We start from the raw sequence: 12,991 nt of genomic DNA, 5'->3' as shown, positions 1-12,991 counted from the left end.
GATGAGAGCCAGCAGAGAGCGTGATGGTCTGTGACTACGGAAAAAGTTCGGCCATACAGGTAGGGCCTGAACTTGGTCACTGCCCAGTGCCCACACTAAAGCTAGGCATTCACGCTCTGTGATGGAGAACTTCCGTTCGGTGGGCGAAAGAAGACGACTGGCGTAAGCAATTACTCGATCCGTGCCGTGCTGTCGTTGGCCGAGGACCGCCCCAATTCCATGGCCACTGGCATCGGTCCGGAGCTCTGTATGCGATGCTGGGTCGAAATGGGCCAGTATTGGTGGCGTAGTTAGCAGATGAATAAGGGCAGAAAAGGAGTCTGCTTGCTCGACGCCCCACGTGAATGGAACGTCCTTTTTTTAAGGGATCAGTAAGCGGTCGGGCGATGTCGGCCAAGTTGCGGACGAATGGACGAAAATAGGAACATAATCCTACAAAACTTCGGACGTCCTTGGTTGAGCACGGGACAGGAAATTCTTGTACTGCCCGCACCTTATCTGGATCCGGTTGAACACCGGCAGCACTCGCAAGGTGACCGAGTATAGTGATTTGGCGCCGTCAGAATCGGCATTTTGCAGAATTCAGCTGGACAGCGGCTTTTCGAAAGACATCCAGAACGGCCGACAGACGCGTGAGATGGCTGTCAAACGTAGGTGAATAGACGATGACATCGTCTAAGTAACGTAAGCAGACAGACCACTTATATCCTCGGAGAAAGGAGTCCATCATGCGTTCGAAAGTTCCCGGGGCATTACGTAAACCGAACAGCATGACCTTGAACTGGTAAGGACCATCAGGCGTAACTAAAGCGGTTTTTTCGCGGTCCATGTGGTCGACGGAAATTTGCCAATAGCCGGACCGAAGGTCGATAGATGAAAAGTATTGGGCACCATGGAGGCAATCGAGGGCGTCATCGATTCGAGGCAAAGGGTAGACATCTTTATGAGTTACTTTGTTTAAATTGCGATAGTCGACACAAAAGCGCCAGCTGCCATCCTTCTTTTTGACGAGCACCACCGGGGAAGCCCAAGGGCTGGAAGATGGTTCTATGACGGCTTTGGTAAGCATTTTGTCGACTTCACTCTGAATGACTTGACGTTCCTGTTGAGATACACGATATGGACGCCGGCATATAGGACTGGCGTCACCAGTGTTGATCCGGTGAGTCACGACAGATGTTTGGCCCAGAGGGCGGTCGTCAAAGTCGAAGATGTCACGATAGGATGCGAGCAGACGACGGAGGCCGGTAGCTTGCGCTGTGGTGAGATCGGGAGCGATCATCTTGTTAATGTCGTCGAGAGGAAAAGTGAGATCAGCATCATGACATGGAGACGTAACATCGGCGTCCATATCGGCAACCTTGCAATTGTCAAGCGGAGAGATGGTGGCCAAAGACATATCTTGCGGAAGAACTTGAGTCAACATACTGACGTTGAGGAGGGGAATGGTCACTGTATTATCAGTCACGGAAACAACAGTGCGAGCAAGAGCGACGTCTCGGGCCATCAGTACGTCAACTGTAGGAGTCACGAGGTAGTCACCATCGGGCACACCGCGTGAAGACGACAAAGTGACGTATGTCGCAGCTTGTGGAGGCAAGCGAACGTAATGGCGAGAGCATAAACGTGGAGGTAGGTCGGCTGGAAAATCAGCAAGCTGCGGCAACTCGAGCTGAAGAGCACCAGTCGCACAATCAATGAGCGCAGAATGACGTGACAGAAAATCCAAGCCAAGGATTAGGTCTTGAGGGCACTTCTCAATGACGGCAAATTGAACTGATGTAGGATGACCAGCAATAGAAACACGGGCGGTGCACATCCCTTGAACGGCAGGAACGGCAGGAACGGCACGAGTTCCTCCATCAGCGACTCGGAGTGTACGGGAAGCGGGAGGCGTGAGTACTTTGTGCAGTCGGCGGCGAAGGTCTGCGCTCATTACAGAAATATGCGCTCCGGTATCGATAAGCGCGGAAATAGTCATACCATCAACGTCAACGTCTAATAAGCTTCGTCTCGTCGAAAGCGTCAAAAGAGGATTTATGGAGGAAGTCGACAATGCAGCGTCACCTCCGGGCGCTGCACTGTTTAGTTTTACGGATAGGCAGAAGCAGGGTTGAATGGGGAGGACGGTCGGCGAGTGTGCGGCGAGCGAGACGACTGGCGACGTCCTGGAGGCGAACGCGACTGGTGGCCGTGCGGCGACGGAGAGCGGCTGTTGAACCTTCTGTTCAAGTTCGGCGAAGCAGACTGGTGGGAGTTGCGAAGCGGGTACTGTCCTGTCGGTGGTAAGGGGCAGACGATGGCCGAGGTGGCGAGGACCAGCGGGTATCGCAGTAACGGGCTACATGGCCGATACGATGGCAGTGAAAACAAATTGGTCGATTGTCAGTGGTTCTCCAAGCAGCGGGGTCGCGAGATCGGGCCGGAAACCGCTGCTCGTGATAGGACGAGGGCGGACGCCACGAAGTTTGCTGTGGGCTGGTCACAGTGCACACAGAGTGAATGCCTATGCTGGCGAGTTCCTGACGCACGATGGCTTGAATCATGGGAGCAGTGATGGGGCTCGTGTCACTTGCAGTAGTGTGAGCCGGAGCAGGGGCCATGGCTTCAATTTCGCGGCGGACAATGCGAGTCACCTGGTCTGATGAAACTGGAGCTGGTGGTTGTGTTCTTGTACGGTCTTCGCAAGATGTTGCAGCCATATTCGGAAGCTGGGCAAACATGCTGTCTATGCGCCGGCTCTTAGCTTACTCAAAGCGCCGGCACTCCTTTGTAATGGCGTCCACTGTCGAATAATTTTTGCATATTAAGAGGTTGAAGGCGTCATCCGCGATACCCTTAAGAATATGTCCAACCTTGTCGGCCTCGGGCATCTCGGCACTGGGTTTGCGACACAGTGCTAGCACATCTTCTATGTACGAGACGTACGATTCCGTGGAAGTCTTCGCCCGAGATGCGAGCATTTTGTTCGCAGCCATCTTTCGTCCGACGGGCTTCCCAAACAAGTCCAACATTTTCTCTTTGCACGTCGCCCAACTCCCGAGTTCAGTTTCGTGGTTCTCATACCATACTTTGGCAGTTCCCTTGAGGTAAAATATCAGATAGGCCAGCACAAGAGGCGGGCCCCAACGGTTGCGAGCACTCACGCGTTCGTACTCTGCCAGCCAATCCTCAACGTCCACTTCATTAGGATCGCCGGAACCGCTAAACTTGCCAGGATCCCGTGGGTGTTCGAGCACGACCGTTGTTGTCGCAGGTGCAGCTGCAGTCGCCGCATCTTCTTCATCCGCGGGGAGACCGGGCGCAGATGCAGACGCCGTATCTTCCGCCATTGTTGTCGAGAGACCTTTCAAACGACGGTCGCTGCGGAGTTCCGTTGCGAGGCGTGTCGTACCCAGCAGCTCCACCAAACCTGACGGAGGCGAGATGACGGTTTAATGGATATTTACACAAGTGAAGTGGCAGCCAAACAAGATGGCTGAAAAACCCCACGCGCAAGCGCTTCTCTCTCACTCGTCGTCTTCATCTTCGGAGAGCACCGCGCTAGCTCATGTCCATGACGCACCGTGACAATATAAATAGCTCGCCGTTAGCATGCTGAAAGATGTACGCCTCGTGGCCTAGCCGTCTAACGCCGCGCGCTGCGGAGCGAGAGGTTGCCAGTTCGATTCGGAGCTTCTGAAAAAAAATTTCTGAATTCTTTTTATTGGTGGTGTATATATATATATATACATATATATATCAACCACCAATAAAATGAATTCAGAATTTTTTTTTCAGATATATATATATATATATATATATATATATATATATATATAAATATATATCTTTGAAGTTATGAAACATCTTATTTCTATTACCTTTCACACCTTGCTATTATAATTGACTTCACGAAGTCTACAACCCACGATGTGTTTGTCTTCAAACCGTAATCTTCTACCCAGCTGCAGGCGTCTTGTTCATCAGTGATGTTCACCCGAACCACGTATACGTCAGGCGATGAACTGTCATTGTCTTCAACGCATTCGATCGCGCGGCGCGCCGATGTCTCACATGCGCTGTTTTCCGTGGTCATAGCCGTACAACACCGGCGTTGCAGGGATGCGAAATGCATTGGCAAGAACAGCCACGAAAGAAAAATAAAAAAAAAACACAACGCACACTCGAACCCACGGCGATCACGTCTTGCGACAACGCGAGATCACAAAATACACTGGCGACAACACATATATTCACGTGAAAGCGTGTTCAGCGTCAAAAAAAATAAACAAAAGCAATCAGTCCAACACAACAACGATTATGTATTGCGACAACGCGAGGGCTCAAAAGACACAGCAGACAGCACAGATATTCAAGGACAAGCGTGTTCACTGTTAAAAAAAGAAAAAAGAAACGCACAGGTAGAACACAACGGCCGATCGCGTCTTGCGGCAGCGCCAAGGCACAAAAGACAGTGGCGACAACACAAATGTTCATGGGCGAACGTGCTCCCGTTATAACAAAACAAAATACACAAAGCACAGTCGAACCCTGCGGCGACGGACGGCGTCTTCGGTCAACGCGAGAGCAGTAGCAGTTCACAAGCACAGGCGGCGATGAAATTCCACGGGTGCCCGGCGGCCGTGTTTCACCGTTTAAAATTCCCGCGAAAGGCACCCCGAGAAGGAGAGCGCGTCGTCTCGTCATGGCGGCCGTTGCTAGGCGGAAGTGCGCAGCGGCGTCCCCGTGTACGCGCAGCCAATCCGCGATGCCCAGCGCCTATAGGGGCGCCACTGAAAGCCGCGTAGCGGCGGCCGTTGGAACCGCATGCGGGTCGCGTAGCGGACGCCTCCTTTCACTGCAAGCATGACGGAAGTGCGCGCGTGCGATTTGCCGCTTGTGCGCGTCCCTGATAATTACTTTCGGCGATAGTGTGCGCAAAGGGGCCGCGCTTTATAATAGTGGACATGTGTCCGATGTAACAGCTGTGTGGGACGACAATGTCACTATACGCGCCAAGTGTTTACCACAGACAAGCGTCAACAAGCTTCCTTACGAAGTGGAGCTCATCGTAAGTACACCGCTTTCATTACAACGTCCCGATCACTAATGCCTGCATGCGTTGACGCATGAACCAACGTTTTTTCTCGACACAGTAGCTTCGTTTACGTGCCATGTGTTTATATAGTAGATTTTGAGGGAGCGCTGTCGCGCCGGCGCATGGATTTCACGGGTGCGGCCACGCGAAGGGTCAGCGTTGATAAAAATTTCAAACCAGCACGATAAACTTGCGAAAAAATATCTCGGCAGCTTGCGCTAGTGGCGCGGGACTGAGTCACTGCGGAGCTGGTGGTCACCTAGCTTGTCATAGCAGCTTGGCTACGTATTTGCTGGGTGTCTTCAGAGAAGAACGTCGGTGCATGTCCGTCGACCCCCTGTAATTTCGCTGAAAAAAATATATTTTGTTGTCTTCACGAATACGTTTAGCTCTTCGACAGCAATTTGCTCGGGAAAAAAATTTTCGTCAGAATGAGATGCATCCAGAGACTCTACGGCGATCTGTTTGAAGCGGTTGAAACAGTTCTGGCACAAAATGTCGGTTTCTCTGATGGATGAGGCTTCTTCTGGCATGCGCCTTCAGGAGGAGTGGCGTCTTAGCCGCGCCAGACAGACTGGCGCCGGCGCGCGCGCAGACTCCGCCACTGTCGCGCGCTGCTCGCCGCTGCTGGTCTGCACGTTCGGGAGGAGTGGCGTCTAGCCTCGCCAGACACACTGGCGCCGGCGCGCGCGCAGCTCTTCGCCTTCTCACACTGCGCTGAAGCCGCTCGATAGCACCTCTGACTGGCGTTTGCAGGTGGGTAACGCCATGGAGAGCTGGGGCATAAGCTGGACTTCTCGGATCATTTGATCTTTCGCCGTTGATAAAATGCTGACTGCAGATCCTGGAGTTCTTTGTGGGTTCCCAGGGGCTCCCATCCTCTCTGAAATGTTCATAAGTTTACAGAAAAGTGGAAGAAGCAAGGAATTAATTAAAAGAATACATATTTGCAATATTCACAGTTTGAAAGCAAATGCTAAAAGTGGTCATATATATTGCTTGAAAACCAAGTGCTTTACTGAAGTCCATGCAATTTCACACAAACACAACAAAAAGCAACCAGTAGCTAGCACCACTAGCAAGAATAAAAAAAAAACACGAAACTTTGAGGATCGACCCCACGCATTGGGCATGCAAAATTTTTTTCAGGTGTGATATTCTTACGGATGTGATGGGTTTATTTACAATGCGAAGTAGAAGCTGGAGAAAAACACAGGAGACGGTCGCAAACCGCCGGTCAACAATCCCTCGTGCCAGTTCCTCTTCTTCCTCCTCCTTTCAGCGCCGCGTTACATTTCCCTCCGGGCAAGACGAAGCTCACCGAGCGAGTCAGAGTGATCGGTTGTTGTAAGGCTTCAATCGTGCAATATGCACAACCTGCGTGTTGCGCGAACGGCGGTTCTCAGCTGTCACTTTTGCAACGACGTAAGTGACGTCACTCAAGCACTGGGTAATGACAAAGGGACCGGAGTACTTGGAAAGGAGCTTCTGGCAGAGTCCCTTCTTTCGAACAGTTGTCCATAGCCAGACAAAATCACCTTTGGCGAAGGTGACTGGCAGGTGTCTTGCGTCGTAACGGTGTTTAGCACGAGCATGGGAGGAGAGAGTTCTAAGTCGTGCAAGTCGACGCGCCTCTTCGGCGCGACACAAAGTCTGCGCAACACTGGCATTCTCGTTTGTCGAGAAAGGAAGTATGGTGTCGAGAAAGGTTTGAGGATGACGAGCATAGAGAAGGAAAAAAGGCGTACATCCTGTGACCTCGTGTTTTGCGGTATTGAAGGCGTATGTAACGAAAGGTAATACAGCATCCCAGTTCTTATGGTCCGCTGAGACATACATTGAAAGCATATTGATGATGGTACGATTGGTGCGCTCTGTTAGGCCGTTGGTCTGTGGATGATAAGGTGAGAAATGCCGATATTGACACCCACAGAGCCGTAGCAACTCTTCAACAACATCAGCGGTGAACTGCCGGCCGCGATCACTGATCACCACACGAAGGGCTCCGTGACGGAGGATAATCGAGTGCAGCAGAAACCACGACACATCTGATGAGGTGGCTGAAGCAACTGCCATCGTTTCAGTATACCGCGTTAGGTAATCTACGCACACGATAATCCAGCGGCGACCGGTGGCAGACTTAGGGAAGGGGCCAAGTAAGTCTATGCCGACTTTCTCAAAAGGTGAAGTCGGTGGTTTAACAGGTTGCAGTGTGTCTGCCGGATGAGTAGTAGGTTGTTTGTGGCGCTGGCAGACATCACAACTCGCGACGTAGTGCTTGGTCGTCTTCCACAGTCGAGGCCAGTAGAAACGTTGTCGGATACGGTGAAGCTTCCGGGCAAATCCAAGGTGCCCAGACGTAATGTCGTCATGCATTGCGCGGAAGACCGCAAGGCGCAGACATTCGGGGACGACGAGTAGCAGTGGGGCGCCATCGCTGGAGTAATTCTTGCGATATAGAAGGCCATCATGAACTACAAATGGAGTTGCGCGTTCAGAGCTGCGGGTCGCATCGATAATTTGTCTCACTGAAGGGTCGCGCTGTTGCTCGTGACCGAAGGCGTCCAAACTAGGGAAGTTGAAGGAAATCGCCACGAGGTAGTTGTCGAAATCGTCGTCAGTAGTGTCCACATTCTGAGATGGAAGACGAGATAAGCAGTCGGCGTCTGCGTGGCAGCGACCACTCTTGTAAGCAACAGAAAAGTTGTATTCTTGAAGCCGCAATGCCCAACGAGCTAATCGACCAGCTGGGTCGCGTAGTCCGACAAGCCAACACAGTGAATGGTGATCTGTGACGATCTTGAAATGTCGGCCGTACAAATAAGGTCTGAATTTTTGAACGGCGAAAACAACCGCGAGGCATTCAAGTTCCGTTACTGTATAATTGCTCTCAGCCTTCGTCAAAGTACGACTTGCGTACGCAACGACGTGTTGACGTCTGTCATGAAACTGAACGAGCACAGCGCCAACGCCGACACCACTAGCATCTGTGTGCAGTTCCGTGACTGCCTCCGGGTTGAAATGACGTAAAAGTGGCCCGGAAGTGAGCAAAAACTTCAGCTGCTCGAAGGCAGTCTCACATTGAACGGTCCACTGGTATGGGGTATCCTTCCGGAGCAAGTTTGTCAGTGGATGAGCAAGCTGGGCGAAGTCCTTAACAAACTTGCGAAAATAAGAACACAGGCCCAGGAAGCTACGAAGATCCTTCACCGTCGTCGGGTGCTTAAAGTTGCGGACTGCAGTAATCTTGTGGGGATCTGGTCGTATGCCGTCCTTGTCGACGAGATATCCGAGAACCAGGGCTTGGCGCTCACCAAAATGGCACTTCCTTGCGTTTAAAATGAGCCCAGCTTGTTTGACGCAATCCAGAACAATGCTGAGCCGCTGATTGTGCTCGTGGAATGTCCGTCCGAATATAGTCACATCATCCAGATAACACATACAAGCCTCCCATTTGAGACCGCGAAGGATGGAATCCATAAATCTCTCGAATGTTGCTGGGGCACTACATAAGCCGAACGGCATAACGTTAAATTCAAATAACCCATCGGGCGTAACGAAAGCAGTCTTCTCTTTGTCAGACGGATGCATTGGTATCTTCCAGTACCCAGACCTTAGGTCGGCCGATGAAAAGTATGCGGCGGAGTGCAGGCAATCAACAGCATCGTCGATGCGTGGTAGAGGGTACACATCTTTCTTTGTGACGGCGTTAAGGCGGCGGTAGTCAACACAAAACCTTCACGAGTTGTCTTTCTTTTTCACGAGTATAACAGGAGCTGCCCAGGGGCTGTATGACTCCTGAATAACGCCCTTCTGCAGCATGTCGTTGACCTGTTCGGCGATCACTTTCCTTTCAGAAGGGGATACGCGATCGGGTTTCTGGCGTATCGGCGTAGCATCTCCCGTGTTGATTCGGTGGTGCATACGGGATTTCGGAAACGTGAGACAACGCTCGTCTTGAGCAAAATCAAAGACTGCCACATAGCGTGCAAGGACTTCTTCGAGAACATGCTGCTCGGAAGAAGGCAGCGACTTGTTAATCATGCGTCGCAATTCGGCCGAGTAGTTGGGCGTTGTCCGACTGATGCCTGAGGACTCTGCGACCATTCTGATGTCAATTGCGGTCTGCTCTTCAAATGTTCCCAGTTTAAGTCCGGCTGGGAGAGCAACAGGCTCTGGGGAGGCGTTGACCGTTCACAAAAAAGCATGTCCGTCGATGGCTCGAATAACACACCATGGAACCAATACATTCTTCTTAATAGCGTTGGTGCGATCAGGCTCTACAAGTCCGGTGCAGGGTCCCAACCGGGCGCGAGAAGAGCATACGGGAGCAAACACTGCTGTCCGACCAGGGATCGACACATCTTTAGAAATTGAAAGCACGTCAGCTGGGTGAGTTGGAAAGTCATCAATGGCGGCAGTTGGCAACGTGTTTTGTAGAAGAATGTCTCCAGTTCCACAGTCAAGCGTTGCACCGCATTCACGAAGGAGGTCTATACCTAAAATGACGTCATGAGTTGCGTGAGCTAACACAGTGAATTCGGCTCTGAAACTTTGTCCTCCAATAGAAAGAAGAACGGGAAAAATACCGACAGGGCGCAAGATTTCACCTCCAACTCCACGAAAAGTTTCTTGGCGGCCCCACGCGAACATAACTTTATGGCCTAAAAAACAATCTTTGAAACGAAGGCTCATTACCGAAATAGCAGCACCAGTGTCTACAAGGGCGATAGTATTTACACCGTCTATACGCACACTCACTTTGTTCTTTAGCATCACAACAGCAGGAGGAATTGGCGAATCTGACCGTCCCGCGACCGCACCTCCATCGGTCGCACCAGCTAGTTTCCCAGCTGAGGCGGGGAAGGCGACCGACGACGCGGGGACGGCGAACGGCGTGATCGTGTCGGAGGCGGCGTAAGGCTTCGCTCGGAGGCGGGGGACTCGTTGCGGAATCTGCTAGGCCACTGCTGTCGTAGAGGGTGGATGACAGGTGTAGAGGTCGAGGTTTCGTGCACACGAGCAGGGTACGTCGAAAAGCGTGGTGCTCGCGGCTGGCGGCGGCAGAAGCGCGAAATATGCCCTCGGAGGCCGCATGCGTAGCAAACAGGTAGTTCTCGGCTTACATTAGCGGGAGCAGAGGTACGCGAAGTTGGGTAGTGCTCGGCAGAAGCACGTCGTGACGCCTGGTAGTAATCTTCAGGAATACGCCTTGTTGGTGCTGAGTGGTATTCCGCAGCAATCCGCCGGGATGGTGATGGACGGCGGCGACTGTGATCTGCAGGTAGAGACTGGAGGCTCGTGTTGAAATACGCGTCTATACCGCGCGGTCTGCACTCGACGCGACGCTCTCGCATCCAGTATGATGGTGGTTCGGGGCAATCGTCGAACGAGCATTGGTAGTGGGCGTCCGCCGCTTGGAGCCGTCCTAGCTCCTCTCGAACTACCCGACGGATGATCAAGGAAACGTCTTCGCAGGAGGCGACGTCCATAGTTGCAACGCTGGGAACGTTGTCCAAACGCCCGAACTTGGGTATAATTCTTCGGGTCTTCAGAGCCTCGAATGCGCGACACTGCTGCCTAAATTCGGAAGGAGTGCTCAGGTTTTCCTTCGTGATCAGGAAATTGTACTTCGGCGATGCCTTTTAACAAATGTCCAACTTTGTCTTCGTCAGGCATGTTCGCGTTTACAATCCCGCAAAGCTTCAATACTTCTTCGATGCATGTCGTGAACGTTTCGCCGGGCAACTGAGCTCTACGCGAGAGCGTTTGCTCAGCTTTCTTTTTCTTCAAGCTCGTGTCCCCAAAGCAGGTCTTCAATTCCTGGACAAAGATTTCCCAAGTGGTGAGCACGTGTTCGTGATTCTCAAACCAAAGCAGAGCGGTGCCAGCGAGAAAAAATGCTACGTTCACGAGTTTCGCCGGTGTACTCCACTCGTGATAGCGGCTCACTCTTTCGTAGTGTTTCAGCCAATCATCCACGTCTTCATCTGTTTTACCTGAGAATGTGCGTGGTTCAGGCGCCCAGCAGTTAGGTTGTCTTGGTCTGCGGCCAGCTTGTTCCAAGGCCGTGGCACTGGTTGATGCAGCGGCGTTGCCCGTCGGCATGCCTGCTTCGGCGTCGGTCATGTCGGTAATTTCCGGGGGTAGACCGGCTAGACGTCTGCTTCTTCGAAAGTCTTCTGCGAGTGGGTTGTCCAGGGCATCGGATTACCCAGCACTTCTCCACCAAAGCTGTTACGGATGTGATGGGTTTATTTACAATGCGAAGTAGAAGCTGGAGAAAAACACAGGAGACGGTCGCTTTGGTTGGTTGGTTCCTGAAGGGAATAGCTCAACCCACTACGGGGGATCGGCCAGGAAGCGTGCGGCAGTAGACTTTGCGAAAAAATAAAAGGAATATGCGAAAAGATAATTTATAGTAAAAAAAAATAAAAAAAATTTAAAAAAATGTTGGGGCAATATTGATTTTTTTCCTTTTTATAAATGGAATGTTAATTAAACGAGTGTTAAATAATAGAATTAAATAAATAAGTAATATTACAGAAATTTAAGTAAGGGAATGAAATGATATATCTAATTATAATATTAACATGGCAGTCTCTTTGTTTCTTTAATATAAATGAATATGGCATCATATATGCCCCTGTTGCATTGCCCTAGTGCCGACGCCCCCAGGGAGAGTAATGCCGATGTGGAAAGCTCAAGGCCAAGTTTTTGAAAAGGAGGTTTTAGAATTCTTTGCCTTATGTTTTGGTATCTTCGACATTCTGTGAAGTAGTGCTCTGTTGTTTCTGCTTGATTACAATAATTACAGTTAGGGGAAGGAACGAAACCAGGCCTGTGTAAATAAAAATTTAGTGACGGTATTCTGCATCGCAGTCTAGTTAACGTTACTTCAAATTGCCTTGTACTACACCATGTGCTATTCCACGAAAACCTAAGGTGCTGAAAATCTGTATTGTTTAGGACAGAAGAATTAGTACGTTCTTCTGGCATACAAAAATTTCGGAATCGTGCGATCGTGTTATTAGAAGACGGCCTCAGAATATTTACGACTGGTCCTTTGAGGGATGCTGCCGCCAGAGTGTCCGCCGCTTCATTTAATATCAGTCCAGTGTGGCCTGGTACCCAAACCAACCGGACGTGCCGTACGTGATTGGGCATATATGAGAAAAGTTCTGTTAGGCACCTCGACAGCTGTGGCACTGCTAATGCCGTACACACAGACAAGGAATCCGTTAATATAACTGCTGAAGAGATATGTACTGGGAGTTTCCGCAAAGCAAGAATAATTGCGATTAATTCTGCCTGGAATATTGGTGTGAAGTCGGGCAAACGAAGGGAAAATGACCAATTTAGTGCTGCTGAATAAATTCCCACCCCTGCCTTCTCATCAGTAACAGAAGCATCTGTGGCTATTACTGAATTTATCCGTACGTTTTTAAGGTGGTCTTCCAACAACCCATTTAAATATCTAATGGGCAATAACTTAGCATTTTTTGGAAATATGTCATCATATTCTATTACTGCTGTGTGTTTGAGTGCGTTTGGCTATATTATATCACTAAATGTCACTTGTAGTGGCTCCAGGAGCTTTTGCACGAAAATTATTTGAGGGCGATGCAGTCGAGACCATTCACTTTCAAAAAATGTAGACGGCTCCCTAAGAAATACATATTGGGAGCGTCTGTGTTGGGAGGCATATATGTTTAGAAATGTTTGAACTGTTAAAATTCTAAACCTAGTTTGAAGACATGGCAGGTTTGTTTCATGGTAAAGTATATTATTAGCTACAAATTTCGGAAGTCCGAGACATAAACGTAACGCCTCACGTTCTATAGTTAGAAGAGGGCGTAATTTATAAGCAGGTCCCCCACAGAACAAAATGCATCCAAACTCTAATATTGG

Source organism: Rhipicephalus sanguineus, chromosome 6 (assembly GCF_013339695.2).
Source record: "Rhipicephalus sanguineus isolate Rsan-2018 chromosome 6, BIME_Rsan_1.4, whole genome shotgun sequence".
Taxonomy (NCBI): domain Eukaryota; kingdom Metazoa; phylum Arthropoda; class Arachnida; order Ixodida; family Ixodidae; genus Rhipicephalus; species Rhipicephalus sanguineus.
Note: the sequence above shows the minus strand (reverse complement) of the source record.